General features: G+C 37.9%; 8 non-coding genes and 2 pseudogenes across 8 annotated transcripts; all 10 read right to left on the reverse strand.

Moving 5' to 3' along the window:
• Window positions 1-1,192: 1,192 nt before the first annotated feature.
• Window positions 1,193-1,301, reverse strand: LOC132150699 (5S ribosomal RNA; annotated as a pseudogene).
• An 893-nt stretch (window positions 1,302-2,194) lies between these two features.
• On the reverse strand, window positions 2,195-2,303 carry LOC132150700 (5S ribosomal RNA; annotated as a pseudogene).
• A 3,212-nt stretch (window positions 2,304-5,515) lies between these two features.
• Window positions 5,516-5,634, reverse strand: LOC132150428 (5S ribosomal RNA). Its single transcript, XR_009435661.1, has one exon. It is a non-coding gene; the product is annotated as a 5S ribosomal RNA (ribosomal RNA).
• A 3,988-nt stretch (window positions 5,635-9,622) lies between these two features.
• On the reverse strand, window positions 9,623-9,741 carry LOC132150429 (5S ribosomal RNA). Its single transcript, XR_009435662.1, has one exon. It is a non-coding gene; the product is annotated as a 5S ribosomal RNA (ribosomal RNA).
• A 2,467-nt stretch (window positions 9,742-12,208) lies between these two features.
• Window positions 12,209-12,327, reverse strand: LOC132150385 (5S ribosomal RNA). The gene has a single exon (XR_009435620.1). It is a non-coding gene; the product is annotated as a 5S ribosomal RNA (ribosomal RNA).
• A 3,676-nt stretch (window positions 12,328-16,003) lies between these two features.
• Window positions 16,004-16,122, reverse strand: LOC132150634 (5S ribosomal RNA). The gene has a single exon (XR_009435861.1). It is a non-coding gene; the product is annotated as a 5S ribosomal RNA (ribosomal RNA).
• Window positions 16,123-19,803: 3,681 nt separating this feature from the next.
• On the reverse strand, window positions 19,804-19,922 carry LOC132150493 (5S ribosomal RNA). The gene has a single exon (XR_009435723.1). It is a non-coding gene; the product is annotated as a 5S ribosomal RNA (ribosomal RNA).
• Window positions 19,923-20,521: 599 nt separating this feature from the next.
• On the reverse strand, window positions 20,522-20,641 carry LOC132150561 (5S ribosomal RNA). The gene has a single exon (XR_009435790.1). It is a non-coding gene; the product is annotated as a 5S ribosomal RNA (ribosomal RNA).
• Window positions 20,642-20,725: 84 nt separating this feature from the next.
• LOC132150193 (5S ribosomal RNA) lies at window positions 20,726-20,844 on the reverse strand. Its single transcript, XR_009435434.1, has one exon. It is a non-coding gene; the product is annotated as a 5S ribosomal RNA (ribosomal RNA).
• A 4,008-nt stretch (window positions 20,845-24,852) lies between these two features.
• On the reverse strand, window positions 24,853-24,971 carry LOC132150288 (5S ribosomal RNA). The gene has a single exon (XR_009435525.1). It is a non-coding gene; the product is annotated as a 5S ribosomal RNA (ribosomal RNA).
• Between the last annotated feature and the right edge of the window lie 2,262 nt (window positions 24,972-27,233).

Genomic DNA, 27,233 nt, shown 5'->3' on the forward strand with positions numbered 1-27,233 from the left:
ACAATTAGTGAAAATTTCCTAAAGTACTAACCAGGCCTATTAGATAATTATTGAAAAAATCCAAAAGTACTAACCTGGCCCAAACCTGCTTACATTCCGAGATCGGGCATTGACTCTTTTTTTTTTTTTTTGCAAGATTATTGGACAATTAGTGAACATTTCCTAAGTACTAACAAGGCCTAATAGATAATAACTGAAAAAACCAAAAGTACTAACCAGGCCCAAACCTGCTTAGCTTCTGAGATCAGACGAGATCGGGCATAGCCAGGTTGGTATGGCCGTAAGCGAAGGAGGCTGCAAAGAGAGGGCTATTTAAAGATCAGCCACTATAATCGCCAGTGCATTATATAAGTAGGGAAGGAAACCCAAAAGCTTACAGCACCTGGTATTCCCAAAAGTACTAACCAGGCCTATTAGATAATTACTGAAAAAATCCAAAAGTACTAACCTGGCCCAAACCTGCTTACATTCTGAGATCGGGCATTGACTCTTTTTTTTTTTTTTTGCAAGATTATTGGACAATAAGTGAAAATTTCTAAAAGTACTAACCAGGCCTATTAGATAATTACTGAAAAAATCCAAAAGTACTAACCTGGCCCAAACCTGCTTACATTCTGAGATCGGGCATTGACTCTTTTTTTTTTTTTTTTTGCAAGATTATTGGACAATTAGTGAATATTTCCTAAAGTACTAACCAGGCCTATTAGATAATTACTGAAAAAATCCAAAAGTACTAACGTGGCCCAAACCTGCTTACATTCTGAGATCGGGCATTGAGTTTTTTTTTTTGTTTGTTTTTTTTTGCAAGATTATTGGACAATTAGTGAACATTTCCAAAAGTACTAACCAGGCCTATTAGATAATTACTGAAAAAATCCAAAAGTACTTACCTGGCCCAAACCTGGTTACATTCTGAGATCGGGCATTGAGTCTTTTTTTTTTTTTTTTTTGCAAGATTATTTGACAATTAGTGAAAATTTCCAAAAGTACTAACCAGGCCTATTAGATAATTACTGAAAAAAATCCAAAAGTACTAACCTGGCCCAAACCTGCTTAGATTTGGAGATCAGTTTAGATCGGGCATAGCCAGGATGGTATGGCCATAAGCGAAGGAGGCTGCAAAGAGAGGGCTATTTAAAGATCAGCCACTATAATCGCCAGTGCTTTATATAAGTAAGGAAGGAAACCCAAAAGCTTACAGCACCTGGTATTCCCAGGTGGTCTCCCATCCAAGTACTAACCAGGCCCAAACCTGCTTAGCTTCCAAGATCGGGCATAGCCAGGTTGGTATGGCCATAAGCGAAGGAGGCTGCAAAGAGAGGGCTATTTAAAGATCAGCCACTATAATCGCCAGTGCATTATATAAGTAGGGAAGGAAACCCAAAAGCTTACAGCACCTGGTATTCCCAAAAGTACTAACCAGGCCTATTAGATAATTACTGAAAAAAATCCAAAAGTACTAACCTGGCCCAAACCTGCTTACATTCTGAGATCGGGCATTGACTTTTTTTTTTTGCAAGATTATTGGACAATTAGTGAACATTTCCAAAAGTACTAACCAGGCCTATTAGATGATTACTGAAAAAATCCAAAAGTACTTACCTGGCCCAAACCTGCTTACATTCTGAGATCGGGCATTGACTTTTTTTTTTTGCAAGATTATTGGACAATTAGTGAAAATTTCCAAAAGTACTAACCAGGCCTATTAGATAATTACTGAAAAAATCCAAAAGTACTAACGTGGCCCAAACCTGCTTACATTCTGAGATCGGGCATTGAGTTTTTTTTTTTGTTTGTTTTTTTTTGCAAGATTATTGGACAATTAGTGAACATTTCCAAAAGTACTAACCAGGCCTATTAGATAATTACTGAAAAAATCCAAAAGTACTTACCTGGCCCAAACCTGGTTACATTCTGAGATCGGGCATTGAGTCTTTTTTTTTTTTTTTTTTGCAAGATTATTTGACAATTAGTGAAAATTTCCAAAAGTACTAACCAGGCCTATTAGATAATTACTGAAAAAAATCCAAAAGTACTAACCTGGCCCAAACCTGCTTAGATTTGGAGATCAGTTTAGATCGGGCATAGCCAGGATGGTATGGCCATAAGCGAAGGAGGCTGCAAAGAGAGGGCTATTTAAAGATCAGCCACTATAATCGCCAGTGCTTTATATAAGTAAGGAAGGAAACCCAAAAGCTTACAGCACCTGGTATTCCCAGGTGGTCTCCCATCCAAGTACTAACCAGGCCCAAACCTGCTTAGCTTCCAAGATCGGGCATAGCCAGGTTGGTATGGCCATAAGCGAAGGAGGCTGCAAAGAGAGGGCTATTTAAAGATCAGCCACTATAATCGCCAGTGCATTATATAAGTAGGGAAGGAAACCCAAAAGCTTACAGCACCTGGTATTCCCAAAAGTACTAACCAGGCCTATTAGATAATTACTGAAAAAAATCCAAAAGTACTAACCTGGCCCAAACCTGCTTACATTCTGAGATCGGGCATTGACTTTTTTTTTTTGCAAGATTATTGGACAATTAGTGAACATTTCCAAAAGTACTAACCAGGCCTATTAGATGATTACTGAAAAAATCCAAAAGTACTTACCTGGCCCAAACCTGCTTACATTCTGAGATCGGGCATTGACTTTTTTTTTTTGCAAGATTATTGGACAATTAGTGAAAATTTCCAAAAGTACTAACCAGGCCTATTACATAATTACTGAAAAAATCCAAAAGTACTAACCTGGCCCAAACCTGCTTACATTCTGAGACCGGGCATTGACTCTTTTTTTTTTTTGCAAGATTATTGGACAATTAGTGAACATTTCCAAAAGTACTAACCAGGCCTATTAGATAATTACTGAAAAAATCCAAAAGTACTAACCTGGCCCAAACCTGCTTACATTCTGAGATCGGGCATTGACTCTTTTTTTTTTTTTTTTTTGCAAGATTATTGGACAATTAGTGAACATTTCCAAAAGTACTAACCAGGCCTATTAGATAATTACTGAAAAAATCTAAAAGTACTTACCTGGCCCAAACCTGCTTACATTCTGAGATCGGGCATTGACTCTTTTTTTTTTGCAAGATTATTGGACAATTAGTGAAAATTTCCAAAAGTACTAACCAGGCCTATTAGATAATTACTGAAAAAATCCAAAAGTACTAACCTGGCCAAAACCTGCTTACATTCTGAGATCGGGCATTGACTTTTTTTTTTTGCAAGATTATTGGACAATTAGTGAAAATTTCCAAAAGTACTAACCAGGCCTATTACATAATTACTGAAAAAATCCAAAAGTACTAACCTGGCCCAAACCTGCTTACATTCTGAGACCGGGCATTGACTCTTTTTTTTTTTTGCAAGATTATTGGACAATTAGTGAACATTTCCAAAAGTACTAACCAGGCCTATTAGATAATTACTGAAAAAATCCAAAAGTACTAACCTGGCCCAAACCTGCTTACATTCTGAGATCGGGCATTGACTCTTTTTTTTTTTTTTTTTTGCAAGATTATTGGACAATTAGTGAACATTTCCAAAAGTACTAACCAGGCCTATTAGATAATTACTGAAAAAATCTAAAAGTACTTACCTGGCCCAAACCTGCTTACATTCTGAGATCGGGCATTGACTCTTTTTTTTTTGCAAGATTATTGGACAATTAGTGAAAATTTCCAAAAGTACTAACCAGGCCTATTAGATAATTACTGAAAAAATCCAAAAGTACTAACCTGGCCAAAACCTGCTTACATTCTGAGATCGGGCATTGACTTTTTTTTTTTTTTTTTGCAAGATTATTGGACAATTAGTGAAAATTTCCTAAAGTACTAACCAGGCCTATTAGATAATTACTGAAAAAAATCCAAAAGTACTTACCTGGCCCAAACCTGCTTACATTCTGAGATCGGGCATTGACTCTTTTTTTTTTTTTTTTGCAAGATTATTGGACAATTAGTGAACATTTCCAAAAGTACTAACCAAGCCTATTAGATAATTACTGAAAAAATCCAAAAGTACTAACCTGGCCCAAACCTGCTTAGATTTGGAGATCAGTTTAGATCGGGCATAGCCAGGATGGTATGGCCATAAGCGAAGGAGGCTGCAAAGAGAGGGCTATTTAAAGATCAGCCACTATAATCGCCAGTGCTTTATATAAGTAGGGAAGGAAACCCAAAAGCTTACAGCACCTGGTATTCCCAAAAGTACTAACCAGGCCTATTAGATAATTACTGAAAAAATCCAAAAGTACTAACCTGGCCCAAACCTGCTTACATTCTGAGATCGGGCATTGACTCTTTTTTGTTTTTTTACAAGATTATTAGACAATAAGTGAATTTTTCCAAAAGTACTAACCATGCCTATTAGATATTTACTGAAAAAATCCAAAAGTACTAACCTGGCCCAAACCTGCTAACATTCTGAGGTCGGGCATTGACTTTTTTTTTTTGCAAGATTATTTGACAATTAGTGAAAATTTCCAAAAGTACTAACCAGGCCTATTAGATAATTACTGAAAAAATCCAAAAGTACTAACGTGGCCCAAACCTGCTTACATTCTGAGATCGGGCATTGAGTTGTTTTTTTTTTTTTTTTTTTTTTTTGCAAGATTATTGGACAATTAGTGAACATTTCCAAAAGTACTAACCAGGCCTATTAGATAATTACTGAAAAAATCCAAAAGTACTTACCTGGCCCAAACCTGGTTACAATCTGAGATCGGGCATTGAGTCTTTTTTTTTGTTTGTTTTGCAAGATTATTGGACAATTAGTGAAAATTTCCTAAAGTACTAACCAGGCCTATTAGATAATTACTGAAAAAATCCAAAAGTACTAACCTGGCCAAAACCTGCTTAGATTTGGAGATCAGTTAAGATCGGGCATAGCCAGGATGGTATGGCCATAAGTGAAGGAGGCTGCAAAGAGAGGGCTATTTAAAGATCAGCCACTATAATCGCCAGTGCTTTATATAAGTAGGGAAGGAAACCCAAAAGCTTACAGCACCTGGTATTCCCAAAAGTACTAACCAGGCCTATTAGATAATTACTGAAAAAATCCAAAAGTACTAACCTGGCCCAAACCTGCTAACATTCTGAGATCGGGCATTGACTCTTTTTTTTTTTTTTTGCAAGATTATTGGACAATTAGTGAAAATTTCCAAAAGTACTAACCAGGCCTATTAGATAATTACTGAAAAAATCCAAAAGTACTTACCTGGCCCAAACCTGGTTACATTCTGAGATCGGGCATTGAGTCTTTTTTTTTTTTTTTTTTGCAAGATTATTGGACAATTAGTGAAAATTTCCTAAAGTACTAACCAGGCCTATTAGATAATTACTGAAAAAATCCAAAAGTACTAACCTGGCCAAAACCTGCTTAGATTTGGAGATCAGTTAAGATCGGGCATAGCCAGGATGGTATGGCCATAAGTGAAGGAGGCTGCAAAGAGAGGGCTATTTAAAGATCAGCCACTATAATCGCCAGTGCTTTATATAAGTAGGGAAGGAAACCCAAAAGCTTACAGCACCTGGTATTCCCAGGCGGTCTCCCATCCAAGTACTAACCAGGCCCAAACCTGCTTAGCTTCCAAGATCAGACAAGATCGGGCATAGCCAGGTTGGTATGGCCATAAGCGAAGGAGGCTGCAAAGAGAGGGCTATTTAAAGATCAGCCACTATAATCGCCAGTGCATTATATAAGTAGGGAAGGAAACCCAAAAGCTTACAGCACCTGGTATTCCCAAAAGTACTAACCAGGCCTATTAGATAATTACTGAAAAAAATCCAGAAGTACTAACCTGGCCCAAACCTGCTTACATTCTGAGATCGGGCATTGACTCTTTTTTTTTTTTTTTGCAAGATTATTGGACAATTAGTGAACATTTCCAAAAGTACTAACCAGGCCTATTAGATAATTACTGAAAAAATCCAAAAGTACTAACCTGGCCCAAACCTGCTTACATTCTGAGATCGGGCATTGACTCTTTTTTTTTTTTTTTGCAAGATTATTGGACAATTAGTGAACATTTCCAAAAGTACTAACCAGGCCTATTAGATGATTACTGAAAAAATCCAAAAGTACTTACCTGGCCCAAACCTGCTTACATTCTGAGATCGGGCATTGACTCTTTTTTTTTTTGCAAGATTATTGGACAATTAGTGAAAATTTCCAAAAGTACTAACCAGGCCTATTAGATAATTACTGAAAAAATCCAAAAGTACTAACCTGGCCCAAACCTGCTTACATTCTGAGATCGGGCATTGACTCTTTTTTGTTTTTTTACAAGATTATTAGACAATAAGTGAATTTTTCCAAAAGTACTAACCATGCCTATTAGATATTTACTGAAAAAATCCAAAAGTACTAACCTGGCCCGAACCTGCTAACATTCTAAGGTCGGGCATTGACTTTTTTTTTTTTGCAAGATTATTGGACAATTAGTGAAAATTTCCAAAAGTACTAACCAGGCCTATTAGATAATTACTGAAAAAATCCAAAAGTACTAACGTGGCCCAAACCTGCTTACATTCTGAGATCGGGCATTGAGTTTTTTTTTTTTTTTTTTTTTTTTTTTGCAAGATTATTGGACAATTAGTGAACATTTCCAAAAGTACTAACCAGGCCTATTAGATAATTACTGAAAAAATCCAAAAGTACTTACCTGGCCCAAACCTGGTTACAATCTGAGATCGGGCATTGAGTCTTTTTTTTTGTTTGTTTTGCAAGATTATTGGACAATTAGTGAAAATTTCCTAAAGTACTAACCAGGCCTATTAGATAATTACTGAAAAAATCCAAAAGTACTAACCTGGCCAAAACCTGCTTAGATTTGGAGATCAGTTAAGATCGGGCATAGCCAGGATGGTATGGCCATAAGTGAAGGAGGCTGCAAAGAGAGGGCTATTTAAAGATCAGCCACTATAATCGCCAGTGCTTTATATAAGTAGGGAAGGAAACCCAAAAGCTTACAGCACCTGGTATTCCCAAAAGTACTAACCAGGCCTATTAGATAATTACTGAAAAAATCCAAAAGTACTAACCTGGCCCAAACCTGCTTACATTCTGAGATCGGGCATTGACTCTTTTTTTTTTTGCAAGATTATTGGACAATTAGTGAAAATTTCCAAAAGTACTAACCAGGCCTATTAGATAATTACTGAAAAAATCCAAAAGTACTAACCTGGCCCAAACCTGCTTAGATTTGGAGATCAGTTTAGATCGGGCATAGCCAGGATGGTATGGCCATAAGCGAAGGAGGCTGCAAAGAGAGGGCTATTTAAAGATCAGCCACTATAATCGCCAGTGCTTTATATAAGTAGGGAAGGAAACCCAAAAGCTTACAGCACCTGGTATTCCCAAAAGTACTAACCAGGCCTATTAGATAATTACTGAAAAAATCCAAAAGTACTAACCTGGCCCAAACCTGCTTACATTCTGAGATCGGGCATTGACTCTTTTTTGTTTTTTTACAAGATTATTAGACAATAAGTGAATTTTTCCAAAAGTACTAACCATGCCTATTAGATATTTACTGAAAAAATCCAAAAGAACTAACCTGGCCCAAACCTGCTTACATTCTGAGATCGGGCATTGACTCTTTTTTGTTTTTTTAGAAGATTATTAGACAATAAGTGAATTTTTCCAAAAGTACTAACCAGGCCTATAAGATAATTACTGAAAAAATCCAAAAGTACTAACCTGGCCCAAACCAGCTTACATTCTGAGATCGGGCATTGACTCTTTTTTTTTTTTTTTGCAAGATTATTGGACAATTAGTGAACATTTCCAAAAGTACTAACCAGGCCTATTAGATAATTACTGAAAAAATCCAAAAGTACTAACCTGGCCAAAACCTGCTTACATTCTGAGATCGGGCATTGACTTTTTTTTTTTTTTTTTGCAAGATTATTGGACAATTAGTGAAAATTTCCTAAAGTACTAACCAGGCCTATTAGATAATTACTGAAAAAAATCCAAAAGTACTTACCTGGCCCAAACCTGCTTACATTCTGAGATCGGGCATTGACTCTTTTTTTTTTTTTTTTGCAAGATTATTGGACAATTAGTGAACATTTCCAAAAGTACTAACCAAGCCTATTAGATAATTACTGAAAAAATCCAAAAGTACTAACCTGGCCCAAACCTGCTTAGATTTGGAGATCAGTTTAGATCGGGCATAGCCAGGATGGTATGGCCATAAGCGAAGGAGGCTGCAAAGAGAGGGCTATTTAAAGATCAGCCACTATAATCGCCAGTGCTTTATATAAGTAGGGAAGGAAACCCAAAAGCTTACAGCACCTGGTATTCCCAAAAGTACTAACCAGGCCTATTAGATAATTACTGAAAAAATCCAAAAGTACTAACCTGGCCCAAACCTGCTTACATTCTGAGATCGGGCATTGACTCTTTTTTGTTTTTTTACAAGATTATTAGACAATAAGTGAATTTTTCCAAAAGTACTAACCATGCCTATTAGATATTTACTGAAAAAATCCAAAAGTACTAACCTGGCCCAAACCTGCTAACATTCTGAGGTCGGGCATTGACTTTTTTTTTTTGCAAGATTATTTGACAATTAGTGAAAATTTCCAAAAGTACTAACCAGGCCTATTAGATAATTACTGAAAAAATCCAAAAGTACTAACGTGGCCCAAACCTGCTTACATTCTGAGATCGGGCATTGAGTTTTTTTTTTTTTTTTTTTTTTTTTTTGCAAGATTATTGGACAATTAGTGAACATTTCCAAAAGTACTAACCAGGCCTATTAGATAATTACTGAAAAAATCCAAAAGTACTTACCTGGCCCAAACCTGGTTACAATCTGAGATCGGGCATTGAGTCTTTTTTTTTTTTTGTTTTGCAAGATTATTGGACAATTAGTGAAAATTTCCTAAAGTACTAACCAGGCCTATTAGATAATTACTGAAAAAATCCAAAAGTACTAACCTGGCCAAAACCTGCTTAGATTTGGAGATCAGTTAAGATCGGGCATAGCCAGGATGGTATGGCCATAAGTGAAGGAGACTGCAAAGAGAGGGCTATTTAAAGATCAGCCACTATAATCGCCAGTGCTTTATATAAGTAGGGAAGGAAACCCAAAAGCTTACAGCACCTGGTATTCCCAAAAGTACTAACCAGGCCTATTAGATAATTACTGAAAAAATCCAAAAGTACTAACCTGGCCCAAACCTGCTAACATTCTGAGATCGGGCATTGACTCTTTTTTTTTTTTTTGCAAGATTATTGGACAATTAGTGAAAATTTCCAAAAGTACTAACCAGGCCTATTAGATAATTACTGAAAAAATCCAAAAGTACTTACCTGGCCCAAACCTGGTTACATTCTGAGATCGGGCATTGAGTCTTTTTTTTTTTTTTTTTTGCAAGATTATTGGACAATTAGTGAAAATTTCCTAAAGTACTAACCAGGCCTATTAGATAATTACTGAAAAAATCCAAAAGTACTAACCTGGCCAAAACCTGCTTAGATTTGGAGATCAGTTAAGATCGGGCATAGCCAGGATGGTATGGCCATAAGTGAAGGAGGCTGCAAAGAGAGGGCTATTTAAAGATCAGCCACTATAATCGCCAGTGCTTTATATAAGTAGGGAAGGAAACCCAAAAGCTTACAGCACCTGGTATTCCCAGGCGGTCTCCCATCCAAGTACTAACCAGGCCCAAACCTGCTTAGCTTCCAAGATCAGACAAGATCGGGCATAGCCAGGTTGGTATGGCCATAAGCGAAGGAGGCTGCAAAGAGAGGGCTATTTAAAGATCAGCCACTATAATCGCCAGTGCATTATATAAGTAGGGAAGGAAACCCAAAAGCTTACAGCACCTGGTATTCCCAAAAGTACTAACCAGGCCTATTAGATAATTACTGAAAAAAATCCAGAAGTACTAACCTGGCCCAAACCTGCTTACATTCTGAGATCGGGCATTGACTCTTTTTTTTTTTTTTTGCAAGATTATTGGACAATTAGTGAACATTTCCAAAAGTACTAACCAGGCCTATTAGATAATTACTGAAAAAATCCAAAAGTACTAACCTGGCCCAAACCTGCTTACATTCTGAGATCGGGCATTGACTCTTTTTTTTTTTTTTTGCAAGATTATTGGACAATTAGTGAACATTTCCAAAAGTACTAACCAGGCCTATTAGATGATTACTGAAAAAATCCAAAAGTACTTACCTGGCCCAAACCTGCTTACATTCTGAGATCGGGCATTGACTCTTTTTTTTTTTGCAAGATTATTGGACAATTAGTGAAAATTTCCAAAAGTACTAACCAGGCCTATTAGATAATTACTGAAAAAATCCAAAAGTACTAACCTGGCCCAAACCTGCTTACATTCTGAGATCGGGCATTGACTCTTTTTTGTTTTTTTACAAGATTATTAGACAATAAGTGAATTTTTCCAAAAGTACTAACCATGCCTATTAGATATTTACTGAAAAAATCCAAAAGTACTAACCTGGCCCGAACCTGCTAACATTCTAAGGTCGGGCATTGACTTTTTTTTTTTTGCAAGATTATTGGACAATTAGTGAAAATTTCCAAAAGTACTAACCAGGCCTATTAGATAATTACTGAAAAAATCCAAAAGTACTAACGTGGCCCAAACCTGCTTACATTCTGAGATCGGGCATTGAGTTTTTTTTTTTTTTTTTTTTTTTTTTTGCAAGATTATTGGACAATTAGTGAACATTTCCAAAAGTACTAACCAGGCCTATTAGATAATTACTGAAAAAATCCAAAAGTACTTACCTGGCCCAAACCTGGTTACAATCTGAGATCGGGCATTGAGTCTTTTTTTTTTTTTGTTTTGCAAGATTATTGGACAATTAGTGAAAATTTCCTAAAGTACTAACCAGGCCTATTAGATAATTACTGAAAAAATCCAAAAGTACTAACCTGGCCAAAACCTGCTTAGATTTGGAGATCAGTTAAGATCGGGCATAGCCAGGATGGTATGGCCATAAGTGAAGGAGGCTGCAAAGAGAGGGCTATTTAAAGATCAGCCACTATAATCGCCAGTGCTTTATATAAGTAGGGAAGGAAACTCAAAAGCTTACAGCACCTGGTATTCCCAAAAGTACTAACCAGGCCTATTAGATAATTACTGAAAAAATCCAAAAGTACTAACCTGGCCCAAACCTGCTTACATTCTGAGATCGGGCATTGACTCTTTTTTTTTTTGCAAGATTATTGGACAATTAGTGAAAATTTCCAAAAGTACTAACCAGGCCTATTAGATAATTACTGAAAAAATCCAAAAGTACTAACCTGGCCCAAACCTGCTTAGATTTGGAGATCAGTTTAGATCGGGCATAGCCAGGATGGTATGGCCATAAGCGAAGGAGGCTGCAAAGAGAGGGCTATTTAAAGATCAGCCACTATAATCGCCAGTGCTTTATATAAGTAGGGAAGGAAACCCAAAAGCTTACAGCACCTGGTATTCCCAAAAGTACTAACCAGGCCTATTAGATAATTACTGAAAAAATCCAAAAGTACTAACCTGGCCCAAACCTGCTTACATTCTGAGATCGGGCATTGACTCTTTTTTGTTTTTTTACAAGATTATTAGACAATAAGTGAATTTTTCCAAAAGTACTAACCATGCCTATTAGATATTTACTGAAAAAATCCAAAAGAACTAACCTGGCCCAAACCTGCTTACATTCTGAGATCGGGCATTGACTCTTTTTTGTTTTTTTAGAAGATTATTAGACAATAAGTGAATTTTTCCAAAAGTACTAACCTGGCCCAAACCAGCTTACATTCTGAGATCGGGCATTGACTCTTTTTTTTTTTTTTTGCAAGATTATTGGACAATTAGTGAACATTTCCAAAAGTACTAACCAGGCCTATTAGATAATTACTGAAAAAATCCAAAAGTACTTACCTGGCCCAAACCTGCTTACATTCTGAGATCGGGCATTGAGTCTTTTTTTTTTTTTTTTTTTGCAAGATTATTTGACAATTAGTGAAAATTTCCAAAAGTACTAACCAGGCCTATTAGATAATTACTGAAAAAATCCAAAAGTACTAACCTGGCCCAAACCTGCTTAGATTTGAAGATCAGTTTAGATCGGGCATAGCCAGGATGGTATGGCCATAAGCGAAGGAGGCTGCAAAGAGAGGGCTATTTAAAGATCAGCCACTATAATCGCCAGTGCTTTATATAAGTAAGGAAGGAAACCCAAAAGCTTACAGCACCTGGTATTCCCAGGTGGTCTCCCATCCAAGTACTAACCAGGCCCAAACCTGCTTAGCTTCCAAGATCAGACAAGATCGGGCATAGCCAGGTTGGTATGGCCATAAGCGAAGGAGGCTGCAAAGAGAGGGCTATTTAAAGATCAGCCACTATAATCGCCAGTGCATTATATAAGTAGGGAAGGAAACCCAAAAGCTTACAGCACCTGGTATTCCCAAAAGTACTAACCAGGCCTATTAGATAATTACTGAAAAAAATCCAGAAGTACTAACCTGGCCCAAACCTGCTTACATTCTGAGATCGGGCATTGACTCTTTTTTTTTTTTTTTGCAAGATTATTGGACAATTAGTGAACATTTCCAAAAGTACTAACCAGGCCTATTAGATAATTACTGAAAAAATCCAAAAGTACTAACCTGGCCCAAACCTGCTTACATTCTGAGATCGGGCATTGACTCTTTTTTTTTTTTTTTGCAAGATTATTGGACAATTAGTGAACATTTCCAAAAGTACTAACCAGGCCTATTAGATGATTACTGAAAAAATCCAAAAGTACTTACCTGGCCCAAACCTGCTTACATTCTGAGATCGGGCATTGACTCTTTTTTTTTTTGCAAGATTATTGGACAATTAGTGAAAATTTCCAAAAGTACTAACCAGGCCTATTAGATAATTACTGAAAAAATCCAAAAGTACTAACCTGGCCCAAACCTGCTTACATTCTGAGATCGGGCATTGACTCTTTTTTGTTTTTTTACAAGATTATTAGACAATAAGTGAATTTTTCCAAAAGTACTAACCATGCCTATTAGATATTTACTGAAAAAATCCAAAAGTACTAACCTGGCCCAAACCTGCTAACATTCTAAGGTCGGGCATTGACTTTTTTTTTTTTTGCAAGATTATTGGACAATTAGTGAAAATTTCCAAAAGTACTAACCAGGCCTATTAGATAATTACTGAAAAAATCCAAAAGTACTAACGTGGCCCAAACCTGCTTACATTCTGAGATCGGGCATTGAGTTTTTTTTTTTTTTTTTTTTTTTTTTTTGCAAGATTATTGGACAATTAGTGAACATTTCCAAAAGTACTAACCAGGCCTATTAGATAATTACTGAAAAAATCCAAAAGTACTTACCTGGCCCAAACCTGGTTACAATCTGAGATCGGGCATTGAGTCTTTTTTTTTTTTTGTTTTGCAAGATTATTGGACAATTAGTGAAAATTTCCTAAAGTACTAACCAGGCCTATTAGATAATTACTGAAAAAATCCAAAAGTACTAACCTGGCCAAAACCTGCTTAGATTTGGAGATCAGTTAAGATCGGGCATAGCCAGGATGGTATGGCCATAAGTGAAGGAGGCTGCAAAGAGAGGGCTATTTAAAGATCAGCCACTATAATCGCCAGTGCTTTATATAAGTAGGGAAGGAAACCCAAAAGCTTACAGCACCTGGTATTCCCAAAAGTACTAACCAGGCCTATTAGATAATTACTGAAAAAATCCAAAAGTACTAACCTGGCCCAAACCTGCTTACATTCTGAGATCGGGCATTGACTCTTTTTTTTTTGCAAGATTATTGGACAATTAGTGAAAATTTCCAAAAGTACTAACCAGGCCTATTAGATAATTACTGAAAAAATCCAAAAGTACTAACCTGGCCCAAACCTGCTTAGATTTGGAGATCAGTTTAGATCGGGCATAGCCAGGATGGTATGGCCATAAGCGAAGGAGGCTGCAAAGAGAGGGCTATTTAAAGATCAGCCACTATAATCGCCAGTGCTTTATATAAGTAGGGAAGGAAACCCAAAAGCTTACAGCACCTGGTATTCTGAAAAAGTACTAACCAGGCCTATTAGATAATTACTGAAAAAATCCAAAAGTACTAACCTGGCCCAAACCTGCTTACATTCTGAGATCGGGCATTGACTCTTTTTTGTTTTTTTACAAGATTATTAGACAATAAGTGAATTTTTCCAAAAGTACTAACCATGCCTATTAGATATTTACTGAAAAAAATCCAAAAGTACTAACCTGGCCCAAACCTGCTTACATTCTGAGATCGGGCATTGACTCTTTTTTGTTTTTTTAGAAGATTATTAGACAATAAGTGAATTTTTCCAAAAGTACTAACCAGGCCTATTAGATAATTACTGAAAAAATCCAAAAGTACTAACCTGGCCCAAACCAGCTTACATTCTGAGATCGGGCATTGACTCTTTTTTTTTTTGCAAGATTATTGGACATTTAGTGAACATTTCCAAAAGTACTAACCAGGCCTATTAGATAATTACTGAAAAAATCCAAAAGTACTTACCTGGCCCAAACCTGCTTACATTCTGAGATCGGGCATTGACTCTTTTTTTTTTTGCAAGATTATTGGACAATTAGTGAAAATTTCCTAAAGTACTAACCAGGCTTATTAGATAATTACTGAAAAAATCCAAAAGTACTAACCTGGCCCAAACCTGCTTACATTCTGAGATCGGGCATTGACTCTTTTTTTTTTTTTTTTTGCAAGATTATTGGACAATTAGTGAACATTTCCAAAAGTACTAACCAGGCCTATTAGATAATTACTGAATAAATCCAAAAGTACTTATCTGGCCCAAACCTGCTTAGAATTGGAGATCAGTTTAGATCGGGCATAGCCAGGATGGTATGGCCATAAGCGAAGGATGCTGCAAAGAGAGGGCTATTTAAAGATCAGCCACTATAATCGCCAGTGCTTTATATAAGTATGGAAGGAAACCCAAAAGCTTACAGCACCTGGTATTCCCAAAAGTTCTAACCAGGCCTATTAGATAATTACTGAAAAAATCCAAAAGTACTAACCTGGCCCAAACCTGCTTACATTCTGAGATCGGGCATTGACTCTTTTTTGTTTTGCAAGATTATTGGACAATTAGTGAAAATTTCCAAAAGTACTAACCAGGCCTATTAGATAATTACTGAAAAGATCCAAAAGTACTAACCTGGCCCAAACCTGCTTAGAATTGGAGATCAGTTTAGATCGGGCATAGCCAGGATGGTATGGCCATAAGCGAAGGATGCTGCAAAGAGAGGGCTATTTAAAGATCAGCCACTATAATCGCCAGTGCTTTATATAAGTAGGGAAGGAAACCCAAAAGCTTACAGCACCTGGTATTCCCAAAAGAACTAACCAGGCCTATTAGATAATTACTGAAAAAATCCAAAAGTACTAACCTGGCCCAAACCTGCTTACATTCTGAGATCGGGCATTGACTCTTTTTTGTTTTTTTACAAGATTATTAGACAATAAGTGAATTTTTCCAAAAGTACTAACCACGCCTATTAGATATTTACTGAAAAAATCCAAAAGTACTAACCTGGCCCAAACCTGCTAACATTCTGAGGTCGGGCATTGACTCTTTTTTTTTTGCAAGATTATAGGACAATTAGTGAAAATTTCCAAAAGTACTAACCAGGCCTATTAGATAATTACTGAAAAAATCCAAAAGTACTAACCTGGCCCAAACCTGCTTACATTCTGAGATCGGGCATTGACTCTTTTTTTTTTTTTTGCAAGATTATTGGACAATTAGTGAAAATTTCCTAAAGTACTAACCAGCCCTATTAGATAATTACTGAAAAAATCCAAAAGTACTAACCTGGCCCAAACCTGCTTAGATTTGGAGATCAGTTGAGATCGGGCATAGCCAGGATGGTATGGCCATAAGCGAAGGAGGCTGCAAAGAGAGGGCTATTTAAAGATCAGCCACTATAATCGCCAGTGCTTTATATAAGTAGGGAAGGAAACCCAAAAGCTTACAGCACCTGGTATCCCCAGGCGGTCTCCCATCCAAGTACTAACCAGGCCCAAACCTGCTTAGCTTCCAAGATCAGACAAGATCGGGCATAGCCAGGTTGGTATGGCCATAAGCGAAGGAGGCTGCAAAGAGAGGGCTATTTAAAGATCAGCCACTATAATCGCCAGTGCATTATATAAGTAGGGAAGGAAACCCAAAAGCTTACAGCACCTGGTATTCCCAAAAGTACTAACCAGGCCTATTAGATAATTACTGAAAAAAATCCAGAAGTACTAACCTGGCCCAACCCTGCTTACATTCTGAGATCGGGCATTGACTCTTTTTTTTTTTTTTTGCAAGATTATTGGACAATTAGTGAACATTTCCAAAAGTACTAACCAGGCCTATTAGATAATTACTGAAAAAATCCAAAAGTACTAACCTGGCCCAAACCTGCTTACATTCTGAGATCGGGCATTGACTCTTTTTTTTTTTTTTTGCAAGATTATTGGACAATTAGTGAACATTTCCAAAAGTACTAACCAGGCCTATTAGATGATTACTGAAAAAATCCAAAAGTACTTACCTGGCCCAAACCTGCTTACATTCTGAGATCGGGCATTGACTCTTTTTTTTTTTGCAAGATTATTGGACAATTAGTGAACATTTCCAAAAGTACTAACCAGGCCTATTAGATAATTACTGAAAAAATCCAAAAGTACTAACCTGGCCCAAACCTGCTTACATTCTGAGATCGGGCATTGACTCTTTTTTGTTTTTTTACAAGATTATTAGACAATAAGTGAATTTTTCCAAAAGTACTAACCATGCCTATTAGATATTTACTGAAAAAATCCAAAAGTACTAACCTGGCCCAAACCTGCTAACATTCTAAGGTCGGGCATTGACTTTTCTTTTTTTTTGCAAGATTATTGGACAATTAGTGAAAATTTCCAAAAGTACTAACCAGGCCTATTAGATAATTACTGAAAAAATCCAAAAGTACTAACGTGGCCCAAACCTGCTTACATTCTGAGATCGGGCATTGAGTTTTTTTTTTTTTTTTTTTTTTTTTTTGCAAGATTATTGGACAATTAGTGAACATTTCCAAAAGTACTAACCAGGCCTATTAGATAATTACTGAAAAAATCCAAAAGTACTTACCTGGCCCAAACCTGGTTACAATCTGAGATCGGGCATTGAGTCTTTTTTTTTTTTTGTTTTGCAAGATTATTGGACAATTAGTGAAAATTTCCTAAAGTACTAACCAGGCCTATTAGATAATTACTGAAAAAATCCTAAAGTACTAACCTGGCCAAAACCTGCTTAGATTTGGAGATCAGTTAAGATCGGGCATAGCCAGGATGGTATGGCCATAAGTGAAGGAGGCTGCAAAGAGAGGGCTATTTAAAGATCAGCCACTATAATCGCCAGTGCTTTATATAAGTAGGGAAGGAAACCCAAAAGCTTACAGCACCTGGTATTCCCAAAAGTACTAACCAGGCCTATTAGATAATTACTGAAAAAATCCAAAAGTACTAACCTGGCCCAAACCTGCTTACATTCTGAGATCGGGCATTGACTCTTTTTTTTTTGCAAGATTATTGGACAATTAGTGAAAATTTCCAAAAGTACTAACCAGGCCTATTAGATAATTACTGAAAAAATCCAAAAGTACTAACCTGGCCCAAACCTGCTTAGATTTGGAGATCAGTTTAGATCGGGCATAGCCAGGATGGTATGGCCATAAGCGAAGGAGGCTGCAAAGACAGGGCTATTTAAAGATCAGCCACTATAATCGCCAGTGCTTTATATAAGTAGGGAAGGAAACCCAAAAGCTTACAGCACCTGGTATTCCCAAAAGTACTAACCAGGCCTATTAGATAATTACTGAAAAAATCCAAAAGTACTAACCTGGCCCAAACCTGCTTACATTCTGAGATCGGGCATTGACTCTTTTTTGTTTTTTTACAAGATTATTAGACAATAAGTGAATTTTTCCAAAAGTACTAACCATGCCTATTAGATATTTACTGAAAAAATCCAAAAGTACTAACCTGGCCCAAACCTGCTTACATTCTGAGATCGGGCATTGACTCTTTTTTGTTTTTTTAGAAGATTATTAGACAATAAGTGAATTTTTCCAAAAGTACTAACCAGGCCTATTAGATAATTACTGAAAAAATCCAAAAGTACTAACCTGGCCCAAACCAGCTTACATTCTGAGATCGGGCATTGACTCTTTTTTTTTTTTTTTGCAAGATTATTGGACAATTAGTGAACATTTCCAAAAGTACTAACCAGGCCTATTAGATAATTACTGAAAAAATCCAAAAGTACTTACCTGGCCCAAACCTGCTTACATTCTGAGATCGGGCATTGACTCTTTTTTTTTTTGCAAGATTATTGGACAATTAGTGAAAATTTCCAAAAGTACTAACCAGGCCTATTAGATAATTACTGAAAAAATCCAAAAGTACTAACCTGACCCAAACCTGCTTACATTCTGAGATCGGGCATTGACTCTTTTTTTTTTTTTTTTTGCAAGATTATTGGACAATTAGTGAACATTTCCAAAAGTACTAACCAGGCCTATTAGATAATTACTGAATAAATCCAAAAGTACTTATCTGGCCCAAACCTGCTTAGAATTGGAGATCAGTTTAGATCGGGCATAGCCAGGATGGTATGGCCATAAGCGAAGGATGCTGCAAAGAGAGGGCTATTTAAAGATCAGCCACTATAATCGCCAGTGCTTTATATAAGTAGGGAAGGAAACCCAAAAGCTTACAGCACCTGGTATTCCCAAAAGTTCTAACCAGGCCTATTAGATAATTACTGAAAAAATCCAAAAGTACTAACCTGGCCCAAACCTGCTTACATTCTGAGATCGGGCATTGACTCTTTTTTGTTTTGCAAGATTATTGGACAATTAGTGAAAATTTCCAAAAGTACTAACCAGGCCTATTAGATAATTACTGAAAAGATCCAAAAGTACTAACCTGGCCCAAACCTGCTTAGAATTGGAGATCAGTTTAGATCGGGCATAGCCAGGATGGTATGGCCATAAGCGAAGGAGGCTGCAAAGAGAGGGCTATTTAAAGATCAGCCACTATAATCGCCAGTGCTTTATATAAGTAGGGAAGGAAACCCAAAAGCTTACAGCACCTGGTATTCCCAAAAGTACTTACCAGGCCTATTAGATAATTACTGAAAAAAATCCAAAAGTACTAACCTGGCCCAAACCTGCTTACATTCTGAGATCGGGCATTGACTCTTTTTTGTTTTTTTACAAGATTATTAGACAATAAGTGAATTTTTCCAAAAGTACTAACCACGCCTATTAGATATTTACTGAAAAAATCCAAAAGTACTAACCTGGCCCAAACCTGCTAACATTCTGAGGTCGGGCATTGACTCTTTTTTTTTTGCAAGATTATAGGACAATTAGTGAAAATTTCCAAAAGTACTAACCAGGCCTATTAGATAATTACTGAAAAAATCCAAAAGTACTAACCTGGCCCAAACCTGCTTACATTCTGAGATCGGGCATTGACTCTTTTTTTTTTTTTTTTGCAAGATTATTGGACAATTAGTGAAAATTTCCTAAAGTACTAACCAGCCCTATTAGATAATTACTGAAAAAATCCAAAAGTACTAACCTGGCCCAAACCTGCTTAGATTTGGAGATCAGTTGAGATCGGGCATAGCCAGGATGGTATGGCCATAAGCGAAGGAGGCTGCAAAGAGAGGGCTATTTAAAGATCAGCCACTATAATCGCCAGTGCTTTATATAAGTAGGGAAGGAAACCCAAAAGCTTACAGCACCTGGTATCCCCAGGCGGTCTCCCATCCAAGTACTAACCAGGTCCAAACCTGCTTAGCTTCCGAGATCAGACGAAATCGGGCATAGCCAGGTTGGTATGGCCGTAAGCGAAGGAGGCTGAAAAGAGAGGGCTATTTAAAGATCAGCCACTATAATCGCCATTGCATTATATAAGTAGGGAAGGAAACCCAAAAGCTTACAGCACCTGGTATTCCCAAAAGTAATAACCAGGCCTATTAGATAATTACTGAAAAAATCCAAAAGTACTAACCTGGCCCAAACCTGCTTACATTCTGAGATCGGGCATTGACTCTTTTTTTTTTTTTTGCAAGATTATTGGACAATTAGTGAAAATTTCCAAAAGTACTAACCAGGCCTATTAGATAATTACTGAAAAAATCCAAAAGTACTAACCTGGCCCAAACCTGCTTACATTCTGAGATCGGGCATTGACTCTTTTTTTTTTTTCAAGATTATTGGACAATTAGTGAAAATTTCCTAAAGTACTAACCAGGCCTATTAGATAATTACTGAAAAAATCCAAAAGTACTAACCTGGCCCAAACCTGCTTAGATTTGGAGATCAGTTGAGATCGGGCATAGCCAGGATGGTATGGCCATAAGCGAAGGAGGCTGCAAAGAGAGGGCTATTTAAAGATCAGCCACTATAATCACCAGTGCTTTATATAAGTAGGGAAGGAAACCCAAAAGCTTACAGCACCTGGTATTCCCAGGCGGTCTCCGATCCAAGTACTAACCAGGCCCAAACCTGCTTAGCTTCCGAGATCGAAACGAGATCGGGCATAGCCAGGTTGGTATGGCCGTAAGTGAAGGAGGCTGCAAAGAGAGGGCTATTTAAAGATCAGCCACTATAATCGCCAGTGCTTTATATAAGTAGGGAAGGAAACCCAAAAGCTTACAGCACCTGGTATTCCCAGGCGGTCTCCCATCCAAGTACTAACAGGGCCCAAACCTGCTTAGCTTCCGAGATCAGACGAGATCGGGCATAGCCAGGTTGGTATGGCCGTAAGCGAAGGAGGCTGCAAAGAGAGGGCTATTTAAAGATCAGCCACTATAATCGCCAGTGCATTATATAAGTAGGAAAGGAAACCCAAAAGCTTACAGCACCTGGTATTCCCAAAAGTACTAACCAGGCCTATTAGATAATTACTGAAAAAATCCAAAAGTACTAACCTGGCCCAAACCGGCTTACATTCTGAGATCGGGCATTGACTCTTTTTTTTTTTTTTTTACAAGATTATTAGACAATTAGTGAATGTTTCCAAAATTACTAACCAGGGGTCTCATTTATAAAACTATGCGTAGGATCTTTACTAAAAGTTTACGTGCGCCCAAAAGCCAAAAATGGCGTACGCCAAAAAATATTCCGATTTATAAAACCGTGCGTACGCACACCTGTAAGCAATGTTCCCTTTATAAATCACAGATCACCCGCAGATGTGCGTACGTGAACCAGCCTCATATCCCGCCCTGTACACGCCCATTTTTAACCATAAATAGTCAATGCAAATCACCTCATGATTGCTGATCAGCATGTAAATGAGAGTGGAATCCCATATATACCTGGAAAACTGGCATGCGACCCGCCAATTAATTAATCCAAGAAAGTGAAAACGTGCATTTCTGTTAGCCTAATTTTAATAATGGCGACAGGTGAGAAAAGAGGAAAAAAACTTAATTTCTCAGATACTGAGATTGAAACACTTGTAGGGGAGGTGGAGGCTCGGAAAACTGTGTTATTTGGTGGCCACAGCAGTGGGGTCACTAATAAAAAGAAGCAGTGCGAGTGGCAAAGTATTGCTTCTGCCGTCAATTGTGTCAGTGGGACAGAACGGACAGTTGCAGAATTAAAGAAAAAATGGTCCGACCTGAAGGTATACAAATTTTTTTTTCACCAACATATTATATTTGTGTTTTATTAGGCTATATACCTATATAAATAGCAATATTGATTTTCAAAAAGTTTTATTTACATGTGCTTACAGTATGCAAAATATGTGAAATAAAGATTCTCATTCATTCAAGGTGGAGGCAAAGAGAAAACTGTCCTCCCACCGCCAGAGTGTGGCTGCAACTGGTGGGGGCCCATGTACAGCTGATCTCACATCAGTGGACAGCAAAATCGCGGCTATAATTGGGGAGGTCAGCGTGTGTGGTATTGTGTCGGAAAAGGAGGGAGACACTGACGTGACTGAAACCACAGAGGAGCAAGGTTAAACCGATTTTTAATCATTAACGCTGTACATTTGAGTGTGTGGGGTGATAAATGGATAAATGTTGCCAATTGTTTGTCCTCCAGTCCTTCCGGAGTCTGAAGCTGTAAATGAACAGGAGGTTCAGGGTGAGGGGTTCTCAGATGCAGATGCACAGCGTCCGGCTCAAAGCAGTGCCCCTTCTGCGTCTGGCACGTCCAAAAGTGGTCGGGTACTCACTGACGCAGTCCTGCAGTTACAGCGAGAGACAATAAACGCTGTCAACAGGGTTGCAGATGAGCTACGGCAGATGAGAGAAGTGATGCAAGAAATTGCACAATCATTAAAAGATGCAGTTAAAACATGAACCTTGAGTTTTGTCTTTCTTTACAAACGCCGCATGACATCCTCACGGATTCTTGCACCTCGTTGATATCCCTCTTGTCGGCCAGGGGGCTGTGGCTCGGGGTCGTAATGCTGGGGTAGAGGGAGATCAGGAGGGAGAGGAATACCGTTTCTCAGTGCTATATTGTGCAAAACACCACACGCCCTGACAATCTTGCACACTTTTGCTGGATGGTATAAAAGTCTGCCACCCGAGGCATCCAGAGCACGCCATCTGCATTTCAGGATGCCGATGGCACGCTCCACAACTGCGCGGGCACGAGAGTGGACCTCGTTATAATGAGTTTCCTCTGCGCTCTGCGGGTTTAAAAATGGGGTGAGGAGCCAGCGTCTCAGGGGGTAGCCACTGTCGCCTGCAGGTTATAATTATATTAAAAACAAAATTGTTACAGTTTCTACTTTTTAATATTGTTAAACTCACCAAGAAGCCAGCCATCACGTACTGCGCCTGCATTTAGTCTGTTCCCTACACTGCTATGTGTCAAGATAAAGGAATCATGTGTTGAACCAGGCCAGCGTGCCACAATGTTTGTGAGGGTCATGTTGGAGTCACATATGATTTGCACATTAATAGAATGCACATGCTTTCTATTAACATAAGCAAATTCATTTTCAGATGGTGCCCTTATAGCAACATGAGTGCAGTCAATTGCGCCGATTACATTTGGGAAACCAGACATTGCTGCAAATTGCGTTTTAATTTCGGCCTGTTCTCGCACAGTGTAGGGGAACCTGATGTATCGACTAACCATATTAAGTATACCATTTAAAACGACAGATATTATGGCACTCAGGGACGGCTGTGATATACCAGACCTATAGGGTGAGATGATAGATTCCAATAGAATTATTTCATATACAAAAAGGTCTTAGAGACAAATTTGAGGATTACTTATAGTTTTTTTATATTATTAATTTACCTGTCTGCCAATTCCCGCTGGAAACAGCCGGTTGCCAAGAACCCCAGAGTGGTGAGGACTTGTATTTGGACTGGGATGGCATGGTTCCGGCGTGTTGCCCTCTCTAATACTGGACCCAATTCAGCACATAGATCCAAGAGCACAGCTCTAGGGAATCTAAATCGGCTTATTAGCCAGTCATCATCATGGGCCAGGAAATCATCATGGTCCCTGAAAACTCGTTCTCTCCTTATTCTGCCATTAGCGTAATCCTCCAACAGTGCCAGGAGTGCCATCATGAAGCATTACATACCCGGGTCACCGGAGAATTTATATGTTTCTAGCAAATAGACTGATCGTTAACACCTTGACAAAATCACTTAATTAATTTGTGGGCGAAAATTTAAGACGAAAATGTTATAGTGAACACATGCTTCTTGACGGTTTTGTAATGAACACCGTAATAGTTAGGACCGATGATGAGTAGCGATTGTGCTTCATGACTGTATTTGCAGACTTTGACATTTTATGATATAGGCTATGTACATTAAGGAAAATATTTCCTTTTTACACTGTGTTCTGCAGTTCTCTAATAAAAGGGTATTTCATGCTATTCTGTAGGCTATCACATGTATCGCGCCATGTCCTCCTGTGCTCCCGTTGTGGACAATGTGACTGTAAGGCAGCGCTGATTATTATTTTATTTTACTTTTAATACATTTTGAATTACGTTTGGATTTTACTAGATGTATATAGCCTAAAACAATCGGCACAAATAACACTGTTGGATTTAATCTTCATGATAATGTGGATATAACGTATGAAATGGAGTGAAAATTAAATGTCATTCATTCTTATAATCGTTCTTCTCACATTTATTTTCTACAATCTAACTTCAGTTCACGACCTCACCATCGGTGTCGCCAATTCCCTTTGTCTCCAGAATGTGCGTACGCACGGCTCAAAGTTTGCTTAAAGGTGCGCACATTCTCCCGTCAAGTTTGTTTTTTATAGATCACAACCTTTGCGTGGGAACTGGCGTACGTACGTTTCCAGCCCCGTTTTGTGCGTACGCACGCTTTATAAATGAGGCCCCAGGCCTATTAGATAATTACTGAAAAATCCAAAAGTACTAACCTGGCCCAAACCTGCTTAGATTTGGAGATCACTTGAGATCGGGCATAGCCAGGATGGTATGGCCATAAGCTAAGGAGGCTGCAAAGAGAGGGCTATTTAAAGATCAGCCACTATATTCGCCAGTGCTTTATATAAGTAGGGAAGGAAACCCAAAAGCTTACAGCACCTGGTATTCCCAAAAGTACTAACCAGGCCTATTAGATAATTACTGAAAAAATCCAAAAGTACTAACCTGGCCCAAACCTGCTTAGATTTGGAGATCAGTTGAGATCGGGCATAGCCAGGATGTTATGGCCATAAGCGAAGAAGGCTGCAAAGAGAGGGCTATTTAAAGATCAGCCACTATAATCGCCAGTGCTTTATATAGGTAGGGAAGGAAACCCAAAATCTGACAGCACCTGGTATTCCCAGGCGGTCTCCCATCCAAGTACTAACCAGGCCCAAACCTGCTTAGCTTCCGAGATCAGACGAGATCGGGCATAGCCAGGTTGGTATGGCTGTAAGCGAAGGAGGCTGCAAAGAGAGGGCTATTTAAAGATCGGCCACTATAATCGCCAGTGCATTATATAAGTAGGGAAGGAAACCCAAAAGCTTACAGCACCTGGTATTCCCAAAAGTACTAACCAGGCCTATTAGATAATTACTGAAAAAATCCAAAAGTACTAATCTGGCCCAAACCTGCTTACATTCTGAGATCGGGCATTGACTTTTTTTTTTTTTTTGCAAGATTATTGGACAATTAGTGAAAATTTCCAAAAGTACTAACCAGGCCTATTAGATAATTACTGAAAAAATCCAAAAGTACTAACCTGGCCCAAACCTGCTTACATTCTGAGATCGGGCATTGACTTTTTTTTTTTTTTTTGCAAGATTATTTAACAATTAGTGAAAATTTCCTAAAGTACTAACCAGGCCTATTAGATAATTACTGAAAAAAATCCAAAAGTACTTACCTGGCCCAAACCTGCTTACATTCTGAGATCGGGCATTGACTCTTTTTTTTTTTTTTGCAAGATTATTGGACAATTAGTGAACATTTCCAAAAGTACTATCCAGGCCTATTAGATAATTACTGAAAAAATCCAAAAGTACTAACCTGGCCCAAACCTGCTTACATTCTGAGATCGGGCATTGACTTTTTTTTTTTTTTTTTGCAAGATTATTGGACAATTAGTGAAAATTTCTTAAAGTACTAACCAGGCCTATTAGATAATTACTGAAAAAATCCAAAAGTTCTTACCTGGCCCAAACCTGCTTACATTCTGAGATCGGGCATTGACTTTTTTTTTTTTTGCAAGATTATAGGACAATTAGTGAAAATTTTCCTAAAGTACTAACCAGGCCTATTAGATAATTACTGAAAAAATCCAAAAGTACTTACCTGGCCCAAACCTGCTTACATTCTGAGATCGGGCATTGACTTTTTTTTTTTTTTTTTGCAAGATTATTGGACAATTAGTGAAAATTTCCAAAAGTACTAACCAGGCCTATTAGATAATTACTGAAAAAATCCAAAAGTACTAACCTGGCCCAAACCTGCTTAGATTTGGAGATCCGTTTAGATCGGGCATAGCCAGGATGGTATGGCCATAAGCGAAGGAGGCTGCAAAGAGAGGGCTATTTAAAGATCAGCCACTATAATCGCCAGTGCTTTATATAAGTAGGGAAGGAAACCCAAAAGCTTACAGCACCTGGTATTCCCAAAAGTACTAACCAGGCCTATTAGATATTTACTGAAAAAATCCAAAAGTACTAACCTGGCCCAAACCTGCTAACATTCTGAGGTCGGGCATTGACTCTTTTTTTTTTTTTGCAAGATTATTGGACAATTAGTGAAAATTTCCTAAAGTACTAACCAGGCCTATTAGATAATTACTGAAAAAATCCAAAAGTACTAACCTGGCCCAAACCTGCTTACATTCTGAGATCGGGCATTGACTCTTTTTTTTTTTTTTTTTGCAAGATTATTGGACAATTAGTGAACATTTCCAAAAGTACTAACCAGGCCTATTAGATAATTACTGAAAAAATCCAAAAGTACTAACCTGGCCCAAACCTGCTTAGATTTGGAGATCAGTTGAGATCGGGCATAGCCAGGATGGTATGGCCATAAGCGAAGGAGGCTGCAAAGAGAGGGCTATTTAAAGATCAGCCACTATAATCACCAGTGCTTTATATAAGTAGGGAAGGAAACCCAAAAGCTTACAGCACCTGGTATTCCCAAAAATACTAACCAGGTCTATTAGATAATTACTGAAAAAATCCAAAAGTACTAACCTGGCCCAAACCTGCTTACATTCTGAGATCGGGCATTGACTCTTTTTTTTTTTTTTTTGCAAGATTATTTGACAATTAGTGAAAATTTCCTAAAGTACTAACCAGGCCTATTAGATAATTACTGAAAAAATCCAAAAGTACTAACGTGGCCCAAACCTGCTTACATTCTGAGATCGGGCATTGAGTCTTTTTTTTTTTTGCAAGATTATTGGACAATTAGTGAAAATTTCCAAAAGTACTAACCAGGCCTATTAGATAATTACTGAAAAAATCCAAAAGTACTAACGTGGCCCAAACCTGCTTACATTCTGAGATCGGGCATTGAGTCTTTTTTTTTTTTTTTTTTTTTGCAAGATTATTGGACAATTAGTGAAAATTTCCTAAAGTACTAACCAGGCCTATTAGATAATTACTGAAAAAATCCAAAAGTACTTACCTGGCCCAAACCTGCTTACATTCTGAGATGGGGCATTGACTTTTTTTTTTTTTG

Source organism: Carassius carassius, chromosome 9 (assembly GCF_963082965.1).
Source record: "Carassius carassius chromosome 9, fCarCar2.1, whole genome shotgun sequence".
NCBI classification, from domain to species: domain Eukaryota; kingdom Metazoa; phylum Chordata; class Actinopteri; order Cypriniformes; family Cyprinidae; genus Carassius; species Carassius carassius.